This window comes from Ruditapes philippinarum, unplaced genomic scaffold (genome assembly GCF_026571515.1).
Source record: "Ruditapes philippinarum isolate M1 unplaced genomic scaffold, ASM2657151v2 ctg1747_1_1_1_1, whole genome shotgun sequence".
NCBI lineage: Eukaryota > Metazoa > Mollusca > Bivalvia > Venerida > Veneridae > Ruditapes > Ruditapes philippinarum.
This window is the reverse complement of record NW_026862839.1, coordinates 140,999-164,013: the sequence shown is the minus strand read 5'-3', so window position 1 is coordinate 164,013 and position 23,015 is coordinate 140,999. Positions and strand designations below refer to the sequence as shown.

At 35.2% G+C, this 23,015-nt stretch overlaps 1 pseudogene; it reads right to left on the bottom strand.

Annotated features, from left to right (window-relative positions):
• Positions 1-13,161: 13,161 nt before the first annotated feature.
• On the bottom strand, positions 13,162-22,367 carry LOC132720354 (procathepsin L-like; annotated as a pseudogene).
• Positions 22,368-23,015: the final 648 nt, after the last annotated feature.

Sequence of the window (23,015 nt, the reverse complement as noted above, 5' to 3'; positions counted from 1 at the left end):
CGGATTTTATTAATATTTTGGCAAAACAACATTTATGAATAAAATCGTCATGTTGAGCAACTCAAGTTTGACCTTTCCTTGTAAAGGCCTAGAATACAGACCGCAGGTAGAAGTCGTGCTTACTATCCCTCGCCGAAAAGCGGTGGGGGATATAGAAATAGTCTCCGTCCTTCCGTCCAAAATTTTTGTCCGGAGCATATCTCAAAAAGTATTTGAGGTATCAACTTGAAACTTCATAGGTGGATAGATCTCATTGAGGAAGAGTGCAGTGCACAAGAATGATAATTCTACCCTGCATAATTTTTGAGTTATTGCCCTTTGTTATTTTTCAAACTTAATTTTTGTCCAGAGCATAACTCAAAAAGCTTATGAGATATTAACATTAAACTTCATAGGTGGATAAATTTCACTCAGGAGGTGTGCAGTGCACAAGAATGATAACTCTACCTTTCATAATTTTTGAGTTATTGCCCTTTGTTATTTTTCATACTTAATTTTTCACCTGAGTGACGCATAACTCAAAGAGTCTTTGAGATGCCAACATGAAACTGCATAGGTGGATAGATCTTATTAAGGAGGAATGCTGAGCACAAGAAAGATAACTCTTCCCATTATTATTTTTGAGTTATTGCCCTTTGATATTTTTCATACTTTTTGTCCAGAGCATATCTTAAAAAGTGTTGGAGTTATCAACTTGAAACTTCATAGGTGGATAGATCATATTGAGGAGGATAGCAGTGCATAAGAACCTGCATAATTTTTCATTTATTGCCCTTTGTTATTTTTCAAACTTAATTTTTGTCCAGAGTATAACTCAAAATGCTTATGAGATATCAACATGAAACTTCATACATGGATAGATCTCACTCAGGAGGTGTGCAGTGCACAAGAATGATAACTCTACCTTTCATAATTTTTGAGTTATTGCCCTTTGTTATTTTTCATACTTAATTTTTCACCTGAGTGGAGCATAACTCAAAGAGTCTTTGAGATGTCAACATGAAACTTTATAGGTGGATAGATCTTATTGAGGAGGAATGCTGTGCACAAGAACAATAACTCTTCCCATTATAATTTTTGAGTTACTGCCCTTTGTTATTTTTCATACTTTTTGTCCGTAGCTTATCTCAAAAAGTTTTAGAGGTATCAACTTGTTATCCCCCGCCGAAAAATTTCGGCGGAGGATATAGAAATAGTCTCCGTCCGTCCGACCTTCCTTCCGTCCGTCCGTCCGTCCGTCCTTCCGTCCGACATTTTTGTCTGGAGCATATCTCTAAAAGTATTTGAGTTATCAACTTGAAACTTCATAGGTGGATAGACCTCATTGAGGAGGAGTGCAGTGCACAAGAATGATAACTCTACCTTGCATGATTTTTGAGTTATTGCCCTTTGTTATTTTTCAAAATTGATTTTTGTCCAGAGCATAACTCCAAAAGCCTATGAGATATTAACATGAAACTTCATAGGTGCATAGATCTCACTCAGGAGGTGTGCAGTGCACAAGAATGATAACTGTACCTTTCATAATTTTTGAGTTATTGCCCTTTGTTATTTTTCATACCTAATTTTTCACCTGAGTGGAGCTTAACTCAAAAAGTGTTTGAGATATCAACATGAAATGTCATAGGTGGATAGATCTTATTGAGGAGGAATGTTGTGCGCAAGAATGATAACTCTTCCCTATAAAATTTTTGAGTTATTGCCCTTTGTTTTTTTTCATGCTATTTTGTCCAGAGCTTATCTGAAAAAGTATTTGAGGTATCAACTTGAAACTTCATAGGTGGATGGATCTCATTGAGGAGGAGTGCAGTGCACAAGAATGATAACTACCCTGCATAATTTTTGAGATATTGCCCTTTGTTATTTTTCATTCTATTTTGTCCAGACTTTATCTCAAAAAGTATTTGAGGTATCAACTTGAAACTTCATAGGTGGATAGATCTCATTGAGGAGGAGTGCAGTGCACAAGAATGATAACTATACCTTTCATAATTTTTGAGTTATTGCCCTTTGTTATTTTTCATACCTAATTTTTCACCTGAGTTGAGCATAACTCAAAAAGTGTTCGAGATATCAACATGAAATGTCATAGGTGGATAGATCTTATTGAGGAGGAATGTTGTGCGCAAGAATGATAACTCTTCCCTATACAATTTTTGAGTTATTGCCCTTTGTTTTTTTTCATGCTATTTTGTCCAGAGCTTATCTGAAAAAGTATTTGAGGTATCAACTTGAAACTTCAAAGATGGATGGATCTCATTGAGGAGGAGTGCAGTGCTTAAGAATGATAACTCTACCCTGCATTATTTTTGAGTTATTGCCCTTTGTTATTTTTCAAAATTAATTTTTGTCCAGAGCATAACTCAAAAAGCCTTTGCGATATCAAAATGAAACTTCATAGGTGCATAGATCTCACTCAGGAGGTGTGCAGTGCACAAGAATGATAACTCTACCTTTTATAATTGTTGTGTTATTGCCCTTTGTTCTTTTTCATACTTAATTTTTCAATTCAATTTTTTTCTCAAAAAGTATTTGAGGTATCAACTTGAAACTTCATAGGTGGATAGATTTTACTGAGGAGGGATGCAGCACACAAGAATGATAACCTGCATTATTTTTCAGTAATTGCCCTTTGTTATTATCAGCCATCAGTATTCACATAGGTTTCAAATCTGTAATCACTATAGCCATCAGTTTTCATTACAAAATACCTCTTAAAATGGAATTATTCCACTCTACTACATATACATTCTTCCAATGAGCAAACACATTCGGCGGGGGATGGCCATGTTGACATGGCTCTTGTAACTTCATAGGTGGATAGATCTCTTTGAGGAGGAGTGCAGCACACAAGAATGATAACTCTACCCTGCATAATTTTTCAGTTATTGCCCTTTGTTATTTTTCATGCTTTATTTTTGTCCAGAGCATAACTATAAAAGCATTTGAGATATCAACATGAAACTTCATAGGTGGATAGGTCTCATTGAGGAGGAGTGCAGCACACAAGAATGACAACTCTACCCTGCATGATTTTTCAGTTATTGCCCTTTGTTATTTTTAGCTCGACTTTTTTTTTTTTTTTTTTTAAAGTAGAGGTATTGTTATAGTCGCTGTTGCCATCCGCAAACTTGTACCTGGATCATAACTTTTTTATTTCTTCGTGTATTGTCTTCATACTTGGCCACAACAACCCTTGGGACAAGACCTTTCAGTAGACCACACTAACCTTGACCTTCATCTATAAATGACCTTGACCTTCAAGGTTAAAAGTCCAATTTTTGCTTGTTCATGCTGTTATTGGCTGTAACTTTGTTATTTTTGAATGGATTGTCTTCAAACTTGAACATAATTATCTTCAGGGATATCCCTTAAAAATAACTAGACAGACCTTGACCTTCACTCATAAATGACCTTGACTTTGAAGGTCAAATTATTGAAATATTCATTTGTTTGGCTATTATTGGCTGTAACTTTGTTATTTTTGAATGGATTGTCTTGAAACTTGAACATAATAATCTTCAAAGATAACTGTTAAAAATATACCGAAAGACCTTGACCTTCACTCATTAATGACATTGTCTTTGAAGGTCAAATTATTGAAATTTTCATTGTTTTGGCGGTAACTGACTGTAACTTTGCTATTATTGAAGGGATCAACTTCATATAACAGAACAGATCTATCATCATCATCATCATCAGCAACAACAACAACAGTTTTTCTATTTATAGAATTGTGTAATGTTTCCATTTATAGAATTGCGTAATGTTTCTATTTATAGAAATTTTGTAATGTTTCTATTTATGGAAATTGCGTAATGTTTCTATTTATGGAAATGTTTCTATTTATGGAAATGTTTCTAATGTTTCTATTTATGGAAATGTTTCTAATGTTTCTATTTATGGAATTTGCGTAATGTTTCTATTTTTAGAAATTGCGTAATGTTTCTGTTTTTAGTAATTGCTGTTTCTATTTTTAGAAATTGCGTAATGTTTCTATTTTTAGAAATTGTAATGTTTCTATTTTTAGTAATTGCGTAATGTTTCTATTTTTAGAAATTGCGTAATGTTTCTATTTTTAGAAATTGCGTAATGTTTCTATTTTTAGAAATTGATGTTTCTATTTTTAGAAATTGCGTAATGTTTCTATTTTTAGAAATTGCGTAATGTTTCTTTTTTAGAAATTGATGTTTCTATTTTTAGAAATTGCGTTATGTTTCTATTTTTTTTAGAAATTGATGTTTCTATTTTTAGAAATTGCGTGTTTCTATTTATAGAATTGCGTGTTTATATTCATATATATATACAAAATAGATAAACAAAACTAATGTGACAAGACAGACCAACTAAATTTATAAAAAGGAAAAGATATGTTCAAACCTTTCTATGTTTGCGTTTAGAAAAAGAAAAAAAGTCGAGCGTTGCCCCCGCCCGGCGGTGGCTCTTGTTCATGCTTAATTTTTGTCCAGAGCATAACTATAAAAGCCTTTGAGATATCAACTTGAAACTTGAAAAGGTGGATAGATCTCATTGAGGCGGAGAATGATAACTTACCCTGCATTATTTTTCAGTTATTGCCCTTTGTTATTTTTCAGCTATCAGTATTCACATAGGTTTCAAATCTGTAATCACTTCAGCCATCAGTTTTCATTACCAAAAGACCTCTTAAAATTGAATTATTCTGCTCTACTACATATATATTCTTCCTATGAGCAAACACATTCGGCAAGGGATGGCCATGTTTACATGGCTCTTGTTTCTCCCAAAAGATGTGACCTGGTGGTAAATGACACACAATCAATGTCACATTTGTAGGCTTGGATAGCGACGTCCATGGCCGAGTAGTTGAGGTTGTTGACTTCAAACCACTTGCCACTCGAAGGCTGTAAGCTCAAATCCTGTTCTTTTACGTGAGAAAGCTATCCGGCTAGGTTACGAAACCGATGGCTTTACTTAGATGTCTGTTCATGGCGGAAATAATGCACGGAAGAGCAAGCAGAAAACCTGGAAAGTCGCCATATAACTTATATATATATATACTGCTAAAACCCAACAACATCAGAACAATATAGGCTCCGATGTGTAATATTGATACTTTGAACTTTTACATCATGGAACTGCATTGAAGTCCCTTTGCTCTAGAGGTTGACCGGGCTCTTTTTGCATGTTGTTACTTAAATGATTCGAATCCCTTAAAATGTAAAGAAGTACAAATTCAGCCACTCCCGGTTCTTATTAAATATTTCATGATGGTCCCCCCTACCGTGAATTGCATTAGATGCATTGGAGACAATATTAGAATAAATAAAGCAGATTTCTCAGACTGCACAAATGTTGGCATTAGTTTCTGTAAACGGATTGCATATATAATGTCAAATTCCCTCACCCCTGTGCATTCAAATTTTCAAAGACTTCGAATTCTGTCCAGCCAGTTTATAGAAGGTCCAGTTAATTAAGTGTCGACATTTATTTTTGCTCGAAGTGATTAAATCTTGAAGTTTTTCGAACTACTCCGCTTCCCTGAGTTGTGATGACATGTTGGAACTGATCCTGACCGGGTAGGATTCGAACCCACGGTCGTTTGTTTCGACGGGTAACTCGTTCTATATATAATATATATATATTTAGAGTTACTGGACCTGTCCATTTGTAATGTTTGACATGGGGCTGTAGATAAAATGCATTATGAAAATTCACAGAGAATATATATGCAGCTTACATAAATTAAACCCGATCTCAATAGGGTGGCAAACCTGTGATGCTCTTATTTCATATCTTGTAGTTTAGAATGTTTTCTTTACATGTATACTCAAATTTGACGAAGTTAAAAATGTGTTCACAAAGTAAAAACTGGCCATATTTACTATATAACAAACTAGAAAAGGTATACTCGTGTTTTCATACCATTATTGTCATATCTGGAAATGTTTTCAGCAACAGATGTCTTTAGTCTTTAAGTCAAATGATCAATAAAACTAAAATATTTATCTGCTGGTTTAGCTATGGTTGCCCGCTTGCATCCATTCTTTCCTTTTTTCGCTCTTCCCAGTTTCCTGTTTATGTATTTTGGTACTACATATATTTATATCAACTTACAACTTAGTGCAAACAACTTTGAATAAGTTGTTGGTCATTTTTGTAAAGTCGCGTTTAAGACATCCATTTCAAATTGCATGTATATTTAAAATAATTAAAATTTGGCAAACTTATTCATAAGTGTGTAAAGTTCAGACTACTAAAATAACCCCTTTCTGTTTTAAATAGCTGATTTCTGAAAAACTTCTTGCTGCAAGGGATGTTGATTATAACGTGAATAATCTACTAAGCTTGCTTACAAAACGATCTGCGGGCCATCCATGTATCAGTAGTGCACCGAGTAGGAGCACCGAGTCACATCAGCAACAGAAGTATCTGTGTCACCTTTATTTAAGAGTCTTTAAAGCAGAACTCAAAGAAAACATTTGTTTCTCAAGCACCAACCATGCCAGATGATGATGGCAATGTTTTCATTGTCATTGTTTCGTTATATGACATTTTATCGGGCTTGTGGTCCCCAGATTTCTTGACCATAGCTAGAACCATATTCTCCCAATCGTGTCGTTTAATCTGCGAATCGTTACCATTGCAACCTGTTGGAAATCTACGATTAACATGATAGCATACATATGTATTTGCATATAGTGTCTATATAGACATGCAGAACTGTGCGCACATTTGCCGTCTGCACAATACATGATTAAGATAGAACTGTGCTGCTCAATACATGATTAAGACAGAACTGCGCGCATATATTTGTCATCTGCACAATAAATGATTAAGATATAACTGTACCCATATTTGCCATCTGCACAATATATCATCAAGATAAAACTGTTCGCATATTTTCCATCTGCAGAATATATCATCAAGATAGAACTCTTCGCATATTTACCATCTGCAGAATACATGATAAAGACAGAACTGTCCGCATATTTACCATCTACCCTCTACCATCTATTAAAGGAAGACCCTAGATTCTCAACTACTCTGTCATATTTTGATTCAGCAGTGGGTGTTATTCCAATTATTAGTAAACTGCCACATAACATTCAAGAGAAGTGGACAACAAAAGCAACTGAGTATAAACGGAGATATCGAGTACCGTTTCCACCTTTTAGGGTCGTAGCTGAGTTTGTAAGGGAGCAGAGCAAAATACGGAATGATCCTAGTTTCTTCGTTGAAAGTTTTACTCTGAAGAATACTCCTAGTCAACAGAGTCGTGAACGACGAGAAGTTTCTGTCAGGAAAACAGAAATAGAATTGAAGTGTCCAATTCACAAATTACCTCATTCTTTGGAGAAGTGTCGATTGTTTAAAGCAATGTCTTTATCTGAAAAAAGAAAAGTGCTTCGCGAAAATAAATTATGTTTCAAATGTTTATCAAGCAATCACTTAGCTCGCGATTGTAAAGCAGAGATAAAGTGTAGTGTTTGTTTGAGTACTTCACATTGCACCGCAATGCATATAGACTTTCCAACAGATTCAGCTGCCAGAAATAACAGTAAGAAATCAACAGAGTCCGATGGCGGGGAGAAAGAAACATTCACTCGACATGACAAAGAGAACGTTGTTTCAGCTTGTACAGACATATGTCATAATGCTTCATTTTCAGGAAAATCATGTTCAAAAATCATTCTTGCAAATATGTATACTGTTGATAATCCTGATAATGTTATCAAATGTTATGTAATTTTAGATGAACAGAGCAATAGGTCTCTCGTTAAACCTGATGTATTTTCTTTGTTAGATATACAGAGTGATATGTATGAATATGTACTGAAATCTTGTTCAGGCACTATGGTTTGTAGTGGTCGTAGAGCAAACCAGTGTGTAGTTGAATCACTTGATGGTTCTGTCCGCTATATGTTACCAACTCTGATAGAGTGTACTGACATACCGAATGATAAACATGAAATATGTACGCCAGAAAATGCTAGGTGTCATGATAATTTAAAGAAAATTGCTGATTGTTTACCAGAATTTGATGAAAATGCTGATATTCTTTTGTTATTAGGTAGAGATGTTACTGAGGCTCACCATATAGTTGATCAAGTCGTTGGCCAGTCAGGTGCACCATATGCCCAACGTTTAGGTTTGGGCTGGGTTGTTATTGGAGAATTATGTTTAGATCAGATTCATGCTAAAGATGTTGTAAATGTGCATAAAACTTATATATTGAATGACGGTCGAACATCTTTGTTTGAACCGTGTCAGTGTTCACCTTTGTCTGTGCAAGACCCCATTTTTGTCAAAACCCCTGATGACGATAAGATTTCCCTATCTATGTATGATAGAGAATTCCTTAGTATTATGAATGATCAGTTTCAAAAGGCCCCAGAAGGGAATTGGGTAGCTCCCCTACCTCTTAGATCATTACGTCCCAAATTACCTAACAATAGAATTCAGGCAGTTAAAAGAACTAATACTCTGATCAAAAGTCTTCAGAAAGACCCTGTTAAGAAACAGCATTTCTTTGAATTTATGAGTAACCTTTTTAGTAAAGGTCATGCTGAAAGGGCCCCAGACTTGAGTCATAATGAGGAGCGTTGGTATTTTACCAATCTTTGGTGTATACCACCCCAAAAAACCAAACCAAGTTAGAGTTGTTTTCGACTCGTCAGCATTGTTTGAAGGTATTTCCTTGAACTCTGTCCTGTTACAAGGTCCTGACCTCACCAACAGCCTTTTAGGTATTTTGATGAGATTTAGAAAAGATAAAGTTGCAGTAATCTGCGACATTGAACAGATGTTCTACTCATTTAGTGTTCTCGAGAAGCATAGAAACTTGCTTCGCTTTTTATGGTTTGAAGGAAATGACCCTTCCCTTCCTTTGGTAGAATATCGCATGTGTAAACATGTCTTTGGGAACAGCCCTTCCCCTGCAATAGCTACATACGGTCTTCATAAATCTGTAGAAAGGTCTGATCAAGATGTGCAAGACTTTGTGAAAAGAGAATTTTATGTAGATGACGGCTTGTCCTCACATACAACAGCTGAAATTGCTGTTGATTTGGTGAAACGAACTCAAGTAGATTTAAGTGCTAGTAGGTTACGATTACACAAGATAGCATCAAATGACCCTGAGGTTATGAAATGTTTTTGACCAAGGAGATTTTGGCGAAAGGTTTAAAAGATCTAGATCTTGACTGTGGCGATCTGCCAAGTCAGCGTAGTCTTGGAATTGTCTGGAATTTAAGTTCTGATGACTTTGTTTTTAAAAACAGATATGTCAGCTCGTCCTATCACTAAAAGGGGTATTTTATCCTCTATAAATAGTGTATTTGACCCACTTGGATTTTTGGCCCCTGTTATCTTAGAAGGAAGGTTAATCCTTAGAGAACTTATGTGTACTAAAGTTGATTGGGATGACATTGTGCCTACAGAGATAGCACTGAAATGGGAGAATTGGAAGGAGAGGTTAAAAGATTTAGAGATGTTCAGTATTCGTAGGTGTTATTTTGAAAGGTCACTGAGTGAAATGTCGAAGGTTGATTTACATATCTTTTCGGATGCGTCATTTACTGCCATCTCGGCTGTTGTGTATGTTAAGGGATTTTTAGAGGGAGATAATCATGTAGGATTTGTTGTTGGGAAAAGCAAACTTGCTCCAGAAAAGGGTCACACTATACCCAGGCTTGAATTATGTGCTGCAGTTTTAGCTGTTGAACTGTATCAGTCTGTAGCAAGTCATTTATGTGTTGATGTAAACACAGTTAAATTCTACACAGATAGTAAGGTTACTTTAGGTTACATTTGTAATCAGTCCAAAAGGTTTTTCACGTATGTTAGTAATCGTGTCCATAAGATTGTTAGTGTATCTAATCCTTCACAGTGGAATTATGTTCCCTCTGAACACAATCCTGCTGATATTGGTAGCCGAGGTGCCAGTCTTGTTAAGTTACTGAAGAGTTCATGGTTATCAGGTCCAAAGTTCTTGCAAAGTGATGCAAATGATTCTAGGCCTGAAAGTTTTCCTCTTGTAAACCCCACTCAAGATAAAGAAATTCGCAAAGAGATTTCTGTTATGGCTTCAAACGTAAAAGACTTGAATTTCAGCATGGGTTTTTTTGAAAAGTTTTCCTCCTGGCTAAGTTTAATACGTGCAGTTTCTATATTAAGACATATTGCCATTTCCTTTCACAGAAGTTTACCATGTAAAGGATGGCATATCTGCCCACTCTCTAAAACTTTAGCCAATAAGGAAGATTCTGTGTCATGGGTATTGCTTCAAGTCCAACTTGAGGTATTTTCAAAGGAAATTAAGCTTCTTTCTGGAGGAGAAAGTCTTAACAAAGACAGTAACATTTTATCCCTTGACCCGGTATTAAGCAGTGATGGTTTTGTTACATGTTGGTGGACGTTTGTGCAGAAGTCAGTTGTCTCAAGTAGAAAAGAGTCCTATTATCTTGCCCAAAAAGCATCCTGTAGCTGAATTATTGGTAAAAACATTTACCATGAGTCGGTTGTGCATCAGGGCCGACAGATTACTGAAGGAGCCCTTAGGTCGGCAGGTTTCTGGATTATTGGAGCTAAGCGATTAGTTTCTTCTGTCATTCACAAATGTGTGATCTGTAAAAAATTAAGGGGGAAATTTTTATGCCAAAAGATGTCAGACCTACCCATTGAACGTGTAGTTCAATCATCTCCTTTCAGTTATGTCGGGGTTGATGTGTTTGGACCGTGGCAGATTGTTTCAAGACGTACTAGAGGTGGACAAGCTCTTTCAAAACGTTGGGCTGTTTTATTCACTTGCTTGACTATTCGGGCAGTGCACATAGAGGTTATCGAAGATTTATCTTCCTCTGCATTTACTAACGCCCTTAGGAGATTTGTTTCTATACGTGGGAAAGTTAAGGTTTATAGATCTGATCGTGGTACAAATTTCATTGGGCAATTGATAACATTCAAGCCAGTGCAATTAATGTTGAAGATGAACATGTTCAGAGTTTCTTACAGAAATCTGGTTCAGTTTGGGAATTTAATAGCCCTCATAGCTCTCATATGGGAGGTACTTGGGAGCGCCTCATAGGTGTTGCTCGCAGAATACTAGACGCTATGCTATTAAATGTCAAAACCTTGACTCATGACGTCATTGTAACTTTAATGGCAGAGGTATCAGCTATTGTAAATGCCCGTCCAATTGTTCCAGTGTCTTACGATCCCGAAGTTCCAGATATATTGAGTCCCTCTGCTTTGTTAACACAGAAGTTAGAATCTGACCAATCACCCCTCGGCAATATAGAGACTAAAGATCTATATAGAAATCAGTGGAAACAAGTCCAATATTTTAGCCAATCAATTTTGGTTACGCTGGAGACGAGAATATCTCCAAACTCTTCAAGTTAGGCATAAATGGGTTCAAGAGCAAGAACCATTAAAAGTTGATGACATTGTATTACTTAAGGATGCTGAAGTAGCACGCAACTATTGGCCTATGGGAAGAGTTGTACGTACTTTTCCGAGTAAAGACGGTAGAGTCCGCAAAGTTGAAATTTGTATTGTGAAAGAAGGAAAGAAAGTTTGTTATACTAGACCAATTGTTAATTTGGTGTTACTTGTCAGGAAGTAATATAAAGCTATTTGTATAGCTATGTGTAATGTAAGGATATTGTTTCTTGTACTGTTTAATGTAATACATTACGTTTAACTTTCTTTGTATATTTTTCTTCAAAATGTCGTTAAGTAATTATTGTAGGCTTCAGAGGGAATCATACCCTCGACCTCCCGTTTCCTGTTTGAATTCTGTAAAGATCTTAAACTAGTTATTGAATATTATGGAAGAGAATATTTAAATTTTTTGTGAATTGCCTATTCTAAGCTTTGACTTATAGAATCTCAATATTAAATTTCAAGTGATAGGTTTTGGAAACCTCCATTTTGTTTTGTTATTTTACTTTTTATTATCATTAAGATTTCTAGTCAATACTAATTACTAGACTTATATATGTCTGAAGTTTTTTCAGGATATATTTCTTCAACCTTTATTTTCAGTATTAGACTTTTGTAAACTTAGTGCTATTTTTTTTATAATAACAGGTATAGTGTTATAAATATAATGTTGTAAGTGTTGATATAGGGTTATTAGTGTTATTATTTTATAATAACAGACGGGGAATGTGTTGTATCGTCAGTTTTGGGACGATGTTTTTGAGGACGATACTATGAGTCGATAACGCTACAGTGAGAGTCGTGTTTGATTTAGTTACGTTCTCGTGTTTAAGCGGTGTGGCACCGCCATTTGTAAATTTTGTAAAAGATTTGGCTGTAGACGTCTATAAAGCCACAACATTCCTTTATCACACACACGCACACATACGTATAAAGATATTGAATAAAGCTGGTTAAACTGTCTGATAGTAATTGTGTTTTGTTTATTCACTTTTACGAGGCAGAACAAAAACAATTTGGATACTATTGTATAATAAATTGAGTTATTTCATGTGACTTTTATTACAGAGGTAAAACTCCATTGTAAAGGTCCATGGGGATTATAATGGCTTAGTGGTTAAAGTATCTGCCTCACAACCAAGGGAGTAAATGTTCGAGCCATAATCGGGTCACGACAATATTTCTTCATATGACACCAGTACTGGTTGGTTCCAAGAAACGGACTTGAAAGTTATTAATATACGTTGCAAGAACTTGTCGAACTTATCGAGCTTAACTATATATATATATTTAAACCAATGGTAAAGCTCCATGGACAAAAGGATGATATCTACCCGTGACATAGCAAGAGGACAATGTGAAAACAATAGTATACGGTCAAAAAATATATCTTTGTGAGTGCAAATAACTTAAAATGAAAAAAAAATGTTAAGAAGTAATTTCTCTTCTTAACCTTGGTGTAATATAGTTTTAACTATCGTTCAAAGATTTTATTTGCTGAAAATGAAGGTAAGTAAACAACAACACGAGGTTAAATTACATCATTCCTTTTATTTTCAATCAAGGAAGTCATATATTTCATAAATACATGTACAACATGATTTATATATATTATTTATATTTACTAGGAAAAATACAAACAGACCAGTTTGCTAACAAGATTTTATACAGAGAAAATATTTTGGTGGTTACTCTTGTTGCCTGTTTTGATAGCATATTATTGAAAACATAAACAAGTACAAGTTACATGTAACATATGATGAGTTGAATATTGAAATAAACCAAAAAAAATGCGTTTTTTTTCTAAGGTTTTACACAATTTCAGACCCTGTCCACATGATAATGTATTTTCTGATCACTCATGGCCTGTTTACACGGAGGCGGGGTAACTTGCCCATTTGGAAATACCGCACGTGTCTCCTCTACCCTTAGCTGAGAAAACATATCCCCTGTCTCCCCATCCTGTGCCCCAGCTGAAATAATAATATATGAGAAATATAGTTTCACCTTTCAAACAAGAAACTATCCCTTACAAACAAGTCAGGGGCATGTATCATACAATTTTGATCATATACACACCATGGACAGGGGGTCTGGGATATACATAGCATTTGGCAATTTTATGATAAACGAAGAAATATTTATTGCAAAATTGATAATTTTTAATGGTACCTAAACCCGGCCACTACCTTGCAAGCCTCGTTATGCAAAATATAGAATTACTGTGCTGCATATTTATTATTTATCCATAGATTATGTTGGGCTGCATAAGTATTTTGTTCATTTCCAGACCTGGCAGTTTTTATCAACATATTTTTAACATTTTCTGTCCCAAAACATATAAATTGTACTTAACACTTTCTTAGTTTTTTTTGTTAGGCATGTCAACTGAAAATGTATTGACTCCCGCCCTTTTTGGCAGACGTTTCCTAAAGACCCGTAAAGGATGGTATTAGGTTCGATTTTAGGAAGTTTCCTCATTTTAATGTAGACTTTCCCCTGATCTCTTTATAAAAATATGCATGTGTATATATATACAAATAAAAGCAAGCAGATCGACAGCACGCTGGTCTTTTCCATTTCTAGACTTGATGGTAACACATGTAGAAAATATCTTTCCCCCCCCCCCCCAATTTTGCATTATGGGAGGCGGGGGCATATCTAAATTTGTTCAAGATAAAGGTTAAAGTTTGCGGAAGACAACGGCAAAATAAATTTATTTTATTTTTTTATTTAAAAAAAAAGTCGAGCTATTACCTGTTTTTGATGATCCAGTACTGTCTGCCACCACTAGAGCCATATCCTACAGCCAGCATGGCGTGGTTTGGTCGGTTACCGTTACATCTTGAGGCGTAATGAATCCCTCTTTTGTAATACCTGTACAAAAATCAAATTACAACTTCATTTTTCTTTTGTAAGAGATAAAATGCATCATTCCACTGGAACTCAAGCTAAAGGCGCGGGATAAATGGAGGGGGTCGGGATAGGGGGGTCGGAGATAATCATTACACCTTCCATTCTGCGGTGATGATAATATAGACAGTATTAAGTCCACTCCATGTTCTAGTTGTTATGTTGATTTGACAAGAAAAAAAGGTTAGTTGCTATTAACTACTATTCAAAACAAAATGTTAAAATGATATACCAGTGCCTCAAAAAAGTCATTTGCATATCTAATTTTGTTTTGTTTTATATCACTGACCACAGGCACTATAGTATATCGGACCTGGGAAGAAAAAATATTACCAGATTGATAAAAAAAACGTGTTCATCTTAAATGAATGGGAAAAAGGGAGGAAATATAAGCCCCCATATAAACTTAAAATAGTTTGTTTTTTAATGGGGCTCATTTTTCACCTTTATTTTTGGTTTTTGACACATTTAAGATGAACACAGGTTTTTTTATCAATCTGGTCATTTTTACTTCTATGTTACTGACTATATAAGGTTACAAATAGCCTTTTCCTTGCAGGGCTACCTTCATCCATGGAAATAATGCTTACCAGAATTCACGGTTGTTCACGTCCATGGCAATAGCAATAGGTCCAACGGATGCAAGAGAGTTTTGAAGTGCTGTCTCCGACTTGGCAACGTTTCTAGCGCCGCTAATCCTGGCTGTTTTACAACTAGAACGGAACCTGCACGACTGGTCCTGAAACAGATAGAATTCTATATTAACTTAATAATAATATTGATATGAGCCGTGTCACGACAAAACCAACATAATGGGTTTGCGACCAGCATAGATCCAGACCAGCCTGCGCATCCGCGCAGTCTGATCAGGATCCATGCTGTTCGCTATCAGTTTCTCTACTTGCTATAGGGTTTGTAAGCGAACGGAATGGATCCTGATCAGACTGCGCGGATGCGCAGGCTGGTCTGGATCCATGCTGGTCGCAAACCCATTATGTTGGTTTTGTTGTGACGCGGCTCATATGTTGATGATTTTCGATGTTTTTAAGACTATACTGAAACTATGCATTATGATTCTGATGGCGAGATTCAAGCTTACAACTATAAGTTGAAGGTCTACTGTATAGATCAATGGCGCGTGTGATTTTTTTTACTGAAAACATACGTTAGTATCCAGACCTTGATGTATTATCATATTAAACACATAATATTAATAGCTTAATATCAGGAGACCATGACCCCACTATGTCAACTACATGACATAATAATAAAGAGCTCACTTCCCATCAAAACATTGCTATATAAAAACCCCGGGTCCATTTCACGGATAAGCCCGGAAAAGCTACGGTCTAACGTTCAGCGGATTACTACGGAAATGTGAAATTCCGTAGTCCGCTACGGTTCCAGTACGGACACACAACGGTATAAAGTACGGAGTCCGACGGATTTACACCAAAAATCCCCCGGAGAGAACGGATTGTTACGGACCGGGACACGGTTTGATGCGGAGCGGCACGAATTAGGACGGACGCACTACGGATACACTACGGTCTGCTACGGTATAAGCAGGGTTAGTACGAATAAGTACGGTCTGATACGGAGAAGAACGAATTGATACGGAGAAGAACAAATGCCACGGATCTATACGGACCTAATACATCCGTCCACAATCTCTTGCATAAATGCCCCACAAAAAAAGAACTCCTGGAAAACGAATTGCAGAGTTTAATGATTTCGGCGGAGAGGATTCGGCCTGATCGCGTCTGACCCCGAGAACACATCAGGTCCGATAAAAGTGAATTTCTTGAAGGACGCTGGGTCCTCAACAAGTTCGGCCATGAGAGCCTCATACTAAACATGAAGGGGTCTTCGTAAAAGCCCATCTCCAGTCCACCATCTTGCCTGTCCTCTCTTACCTGATTAGATATGGACTAGTAATCATTAAAAAAAGTGTTGATCAAAACTGCTTCTCTTTTAATTTTAAAATGTGCCGTTTTTTTACAATAATATTTATTATCGTGAATGTTTATGTTTTAAAAATATGTAAAAAAGCTTGTTAATTAATCTTCTTATAACTCAAGGGTCAGTGTCCAAGGCTTATAAGACACTTCGTTTTATGTACATATTTACTCAAATTTCACGATCCAATGTTTGTAAAATGTGTAACATTAAATGTTATTACTCTATTACTTAAGAATTGTAGTACGATATTAATATATTTTACCTCTATGCATGTCATCTAGCAGCTCGACCACTGCCTGCGCATTCTGAGCCATTTCAATATAAAATTGCAGCCAGTAAATGGCAATTATCATTTATTGAATGTTCCCGCAAATATGTCTGTTTTTAACAAGAAGATAGTACCCTTGGAAAGTACATGATACTTAATTCATCCGTTCTAAACAGTGGTGGACCGTACAAGTCCGTGTTGCAACGCAATAAACCGTATAAGACCGTGCTAATCCCTGCTTCTCCGTAGTACAACGTATTACGATCGTGGCTTTCCGTATTAATCCGTATTAAAACCGTAGCTTAAACGTAGGTTATCCGTAACAAACCGTGGAAATCCTTGACAAGTTTGTGGGCTACGAATCAGTACGGACTAGTACGGTTTTCGTACGGACCAGTAAGTATCGGTACGTTTTAATACGGACTAGCAGGGATACGCTACGGTTGATTTTTCCGTAGCAAATTTTTGTGCATGTTCAAAAATTGTCAAGGATCGCTACGGATATACCAGGACTACTACGATTGATTACGGTTACAATACGGAGAGCTACTGACCAGTACGGGTAGCTACGGACGATGCCGGAATTAATCCGTGGCTCTTCCGTGGGCTTATTCCGTGAATATGTGACCGGGGTATTAATTACAACATCTCCACGATTATCCGAAGACTGACGGAAAGGGCCGAGGACTGACGGAAAGGGCCGAAAATTTGAAAACGCCAACTCTATGCGATTCATTATTCTATTAAGAATATATGTCATGTTCAAAATTAGAATTTGCTTCATTTGAAACTATGGTGTTATTTACAGTATTCGATTACAATACCAGAATTAAACGAACATCTTCAAGCAGCATCACTCCAGATTCATGCTAATTTTCATGAACATTTTTAAAATGTATTAAACAGTAAAATATTTTCAGGTGAACAAACAAAGTAATATATACATTGTAAACAGCACTTTCAATTCACGAAAATTTCTAAAGATGAGTAAATGTAAAGTATGCGAAAAAGCATATGTAATGCGTTAGTCACGCTGTAGAAATATGGTAATACGTAAATACTGCAAAACCAGTCATTTATTGCATGTAACATCTAAATTATAACTTGAGCTGTAAATATTTATTTTTTTTGATTTTTTTTGTGACTTAGCACATTTTTTGAAGTTTGATTTTCTTGATTGTTTTGGCCTCATCTGGAGGCATGCAACTTCAAAGTTGTAAAATCATATTAGAACTGATATTAGAACCCGCCACCAAGTTTAACTGTGGCGGTAAAAAAATTACATGTTACATGTATCACACTTGAATATGTACCACATAAAGAGCCGCCCGGTTAACTCGACCCCGGAATCGGACGACCCGGTGCGATTCCCGGACAGTGCAGGTCACATTCGTCGTGTTTGTTCATGAAATCTGCACTGAATCTCTGCTCTGACATGGACATACATTATAGTTCCTTGCAAAAATGAAAGCAACTTGTAAACTGCACACGAACGATGCGGTGGCTTAATAGTGCTCTGGTAAATTAAATATTATGTGGCTTACTGCCGTGATCCGGAGTGAAAACTACCACCACCACCCCCGTTCTGTATTTTATACTCACCCGTGCAGCGTATGGATAGCATCGCTCTGTATCTACGCCATGTTTAACTGTGATGTATTTAAAAGCATTGTTCATCCATCCACCACGGCAACCATAATTACCTAAAATACCAACGGTGACATTCTGACATTCTTGCGTTTATAATTCATAAAATTTTCTTGAAGTTTTCTTTATTTAAAAAAGCTATTCCCCCCTAACTTTGGTGTTATATCATTTCAATTTCTTATGATAGAAAAACTAGTAAAAGATTATTCAGAGGATTAATGTCTGGTTCACGTGCAAAATTTTGCAACTTTTAACTCATTTTTTCGACGCTTCGCCATGCGACAAGCCTGACTTACGACAGCAGTCGCATCTATAAATAAATGTGCATTAATATGTGTTATTGTATGAATAGTTACCATAAGCACTATTTGCGCAATCAACGAGGTTTTGTTCAGACAAATCTTTAATGCTACCTCCATGTCTTTTCTTATCTTGCCCTTCCAACGCCCCAAGTGCCGAAAAAGCCCAGCATGATCCGCATGAACCCTGAAAACAAATTCAGTTTCTATACCCAAAGTCGTGGATTTTTTTTATTGTTTTTAGCCAAAAAATATAAAATTTACAATATGCGTGTCATTCTTTTTTCATTTAAAAGAAAAACATGCAACTTTTGATCACTTATTTTAAAAGTATGCATCGTCACATTTTTGTGTTCAATTTACTCTTAAATGGTTGAATTTCTTTAACGGACTTGTACAGTTGCCATGTTTGGATCTTCATTCTATCGTTATTGATATTTTGTCCTAGAATGCGCATGCGCGAAATGTACTTCCGTTTCTATGGAAATATGTATTGTGAAAAGGTGTATATATCGGTGGCAAATCATTTTCCGCTTTAGTTAATCTAATTCTGGTTCTAGTATATACAGCAATATAGCCAAATAACGCTATTACGTGACAAAAATAAAAGTGAAAGACGTTTTTAATATAATGAATAGAAAATAGAAAAATGGGGCCGGCTAACATGCTTTTTTCTATTCATTGGTTTTAAACCTTGCAGAAACCTTTATAGAAGGTCCTGCAAATAAATGTCATCCTATGCAATGTGTTATGATTTCTTTTTTCTCTAGATATAGGTATTTCGGCACACTCATTACTTTTTTCCACAGTTTTTCACTAGCAGTTTCCATCTTGTATTCATTCGCATTTGTACCAAAATTAACTGTAAAGAGGCGTAGTACCGGAAAATGACGGAGAGGGCCGAGAAGTCACGATTGTTACCTGATTTTTCACAGGAGAAACAAGTCCTCTTGACCTCCAGTCCATCTCGAGGGGCGTATCCGGGTCCAGCTCGGCAGGTGGTTCGGGATATTCTTCCTCTTTTCCGGTAGGATAAGACCACTTAGGTATATTTTCTCAAATTCATCTTCCGCCTATAAATCATTTATATTTTTCCATGTACGAAAAACTTTGTGAAAGATATATTGATTATTGTTTTTTTATGTTATGACATTATAAAAAAGGGCTTTGGTTATATATCATAGACAAACTCTCTGTAAACACTGACTTTTTTATGAACCGAATATTATTAAATTTTAACAAATAAACCAGAAACAATGTATCAGTGCTCTCCATGGCAGTGTTTATAAAACATGATATGCGCTCATATGCTCCCCATTACATGAAGTATATGATATGCACTCAATAACATATAAGATATGCAGATGTGCCCTTTATAACATATAAGATATGCTCTCTATTACATATAAGATATACGTACTCTCTATTACATGTATGATATATGCTCTTTATTACTTTTAAGATATGATATGCGCTATGTGACATGTAAGAAATGATACGCGCTCTATTACATATAAGATGTGCTCTCCATTACATAAAATTTATGATATGCTCTCTATTACATTTAAGAATGCTCTCAATTACATATATAAGATACGATGTCTAGTACACATAAGATATAATATATGTTCTGTTACATGTTAGAAATGATATGCGCACTGTTACATATGATACAAGTTCATGACATGTGCTTTGTTACATTTAAGATATGATATGTTCTTTTTACATATAAATATGATATCAATTTTTATATAGGTATGATTTGCCTGGGCGTATATATCATCAAACACTTACCATGTCGGCAAAATCATTTTCTCCCAGTTCGGAGGTAACCTCTCCTCTGTCATATTTCAGGTTATGTTCACGGATGAATTGAACCGTATCCTCCCAATAAAGGCGCCTAGAAAAAAATAATAATAAAACGATACTTTGTATGTTTCTTGATAATATTCCTAGTTGCTATTAATATTTATTTCTGAGAAAAATTCTTTCACGCATTGTTTTTTTTTTGTTTACAACCATAGAATTATATACGTATAGTAACAGTGCACCATCAATGAATGGTGGCAACGCCGAGTGGTCAACGTGTCGGACAAGTAATTTAAGGATTGCTGGCTGCATGGGTTCAAATCCCGTCGGGGGCAAGCCATTGTTTCCTTGAGCATGAAACTTTACATTCATTGCTATAATAGTATAGATTGGTTCCAGGAACGGATCCGTGAGTGGTCAATAAGCTAACAGCTTCCAATACAATCGAACTAAAATAAATTCATATAAATTTAATACACAGAAACTAAATCCTTTTTTATGATTTTTCCACTGAATTTCACATAGAAACTAAATCATTTTTGTTTTTTGTTCGTTTTTTTTTTTTCAAATTTCTAGCCCTGTTCTTGCATGATGAGCCTGTATTTTTGTCATAAAAAGCTTTATATGTAATAGATTTATATCTATTCTTTCTTATAACGATATCATATTTTATCTAGAATTCTTTGAGTGCAAACATTGATTTTTTTTATATCAACAGTGTAAAATTTACCTTCTGATTTCATCATTGGCATCTGCATAAGTTTTGTTGTATGCCTTTTTGAAAACCATCCAATCTCCGTCCAACTCTTTCCGGACAAGCGGAAGTAAGTTCATATTCGGAAGTTCCCATGACTTCAAAGCGAGGCTAACCCCGATGCAGACGACAAGAAGAATCAAAATTGACTTCACCTTTTATAGAAAAAATACAGTGTTATTACCAATGAGGTTGATTTTTGAAAATTTTATATCATTTTCTTTCATTTTCGTTTCGTTTCGTAAAGCAGCATTCTTCCAGATCAATACACATTTGTAAGGATCTCTATCATTTTCTAACATGCAAAGAACAAACAAATGAAATGAGCGAGGTCGAGTCACTGATTATTCTCATTTTTAAAAAAATAAAAAGTGTCAAAATAGCCATAATTCCTTTATTAGAAATATGATGATCGCTAGGAATAGTAATATATACTACATATATATTTACATGTATGTATTAATATATAATTTTATTATCTGTATGATTACTAGTATGTACATTTATTTTCATATATGTATTTTAAGTTTAAATGTTTGCAAAATTTGGTAACACACGTTTCATGTAGATTTAACCGGTGTCAATTAGTAATTTTAATTAGTAATTGATTTATATAACAAATCTAAAAAAATATTGACAATTACGCTAAGCAAGTTGAACTTAATAAAACAATTCATTGATAATTTCATTACATAAACTAATAATTATAAGTGAGATTCTATTTTGTATTTTCAAAATACGTAGTTATTGACATAGGCACACTATTCACTCAAACTATGAAAAATTCTGTTCTAGATAACAATTTCAAAAAATGTAATCTACAAATGTTATTTCGTGGATATATAAGAGAACATGTTGTAAATTTTCATCTACAACTTTTCATTAAACGTTAGTAACGCTTTGTAAAGTTTTATATATTCTTCAGATGAAATTCACTGATTTTAAATTGATTATGCTTTCTTTCAACGTAAAGTTTCTAATAATTTAACGAAATTCTGTAAAACTAGAAATAATATTGTACTACAACGTAAAGTTTCTAATAATTGAACAAAATTCTGTAATATATGTACTAACTCGGTTCACCTATTTGAATCAGTTTGATCAGAATAAATTAGTAAATTGCACGAGGTTAACGACTAATCTGTACTTACCATTGTAATACTCCTATCCAAGTGGCAGTGTATTCATGAACGAGTTTCCTTATAAAGGAGGTGAAATGTTCGAATATCCGCAAGCTTCGTCTTAATCGACAAAACCAATAAATCAGACAATTGATTTGTCGAGAAGTTAAAAGCAGTGTCAAAGTGATAAGGGACGAAACTTAAACAGTAATCACTCACGCTATATTTCATATCCTGGAACAAAATTGGTTAAAAGATGTCACATCCGAAAATATGATTGTTATCAATGATTTTGAGTATATTTCAATTGTCCGAGGTACAGAGTGTACTCAAATTTTAAATGTGTGTATCTCCTTGAAATGACACGGTATTAAAATCGCCAGTGTCGTAATTGTTCCGGTGTTGAAATAATAAAATTTAATTTAGATAATAAAATATATGGGTGTATTGCGTCCCAGAGCACGGTCGCTTAAAACATGTTTTTACACGTGCAATACAGATTTTTCAAAGGCTATACATACCAAATGGTAAATATGTGTTGTTTGACTTGAAGACTTTAAGAAAAAAACCCAAATTCCTTGTATGTCTACCACAAAAAAGAATAATTGGTGTGGATCCACAAGTTCGTTCATTAATTACTTCTTTGTAATAAAGCTTATTTTTTATAAAAAAAAATACAGCCAGGGAACACACTGTAATATTATTGTTGTGACTTTTAATGAATTTATTTATATTTTTGGGGTTGTAGCAGGGACTGGAGGGTGGGGGAGGGGGGATAGCGGTAGGGGATAATATCAGATCATAGCGTCTAATCC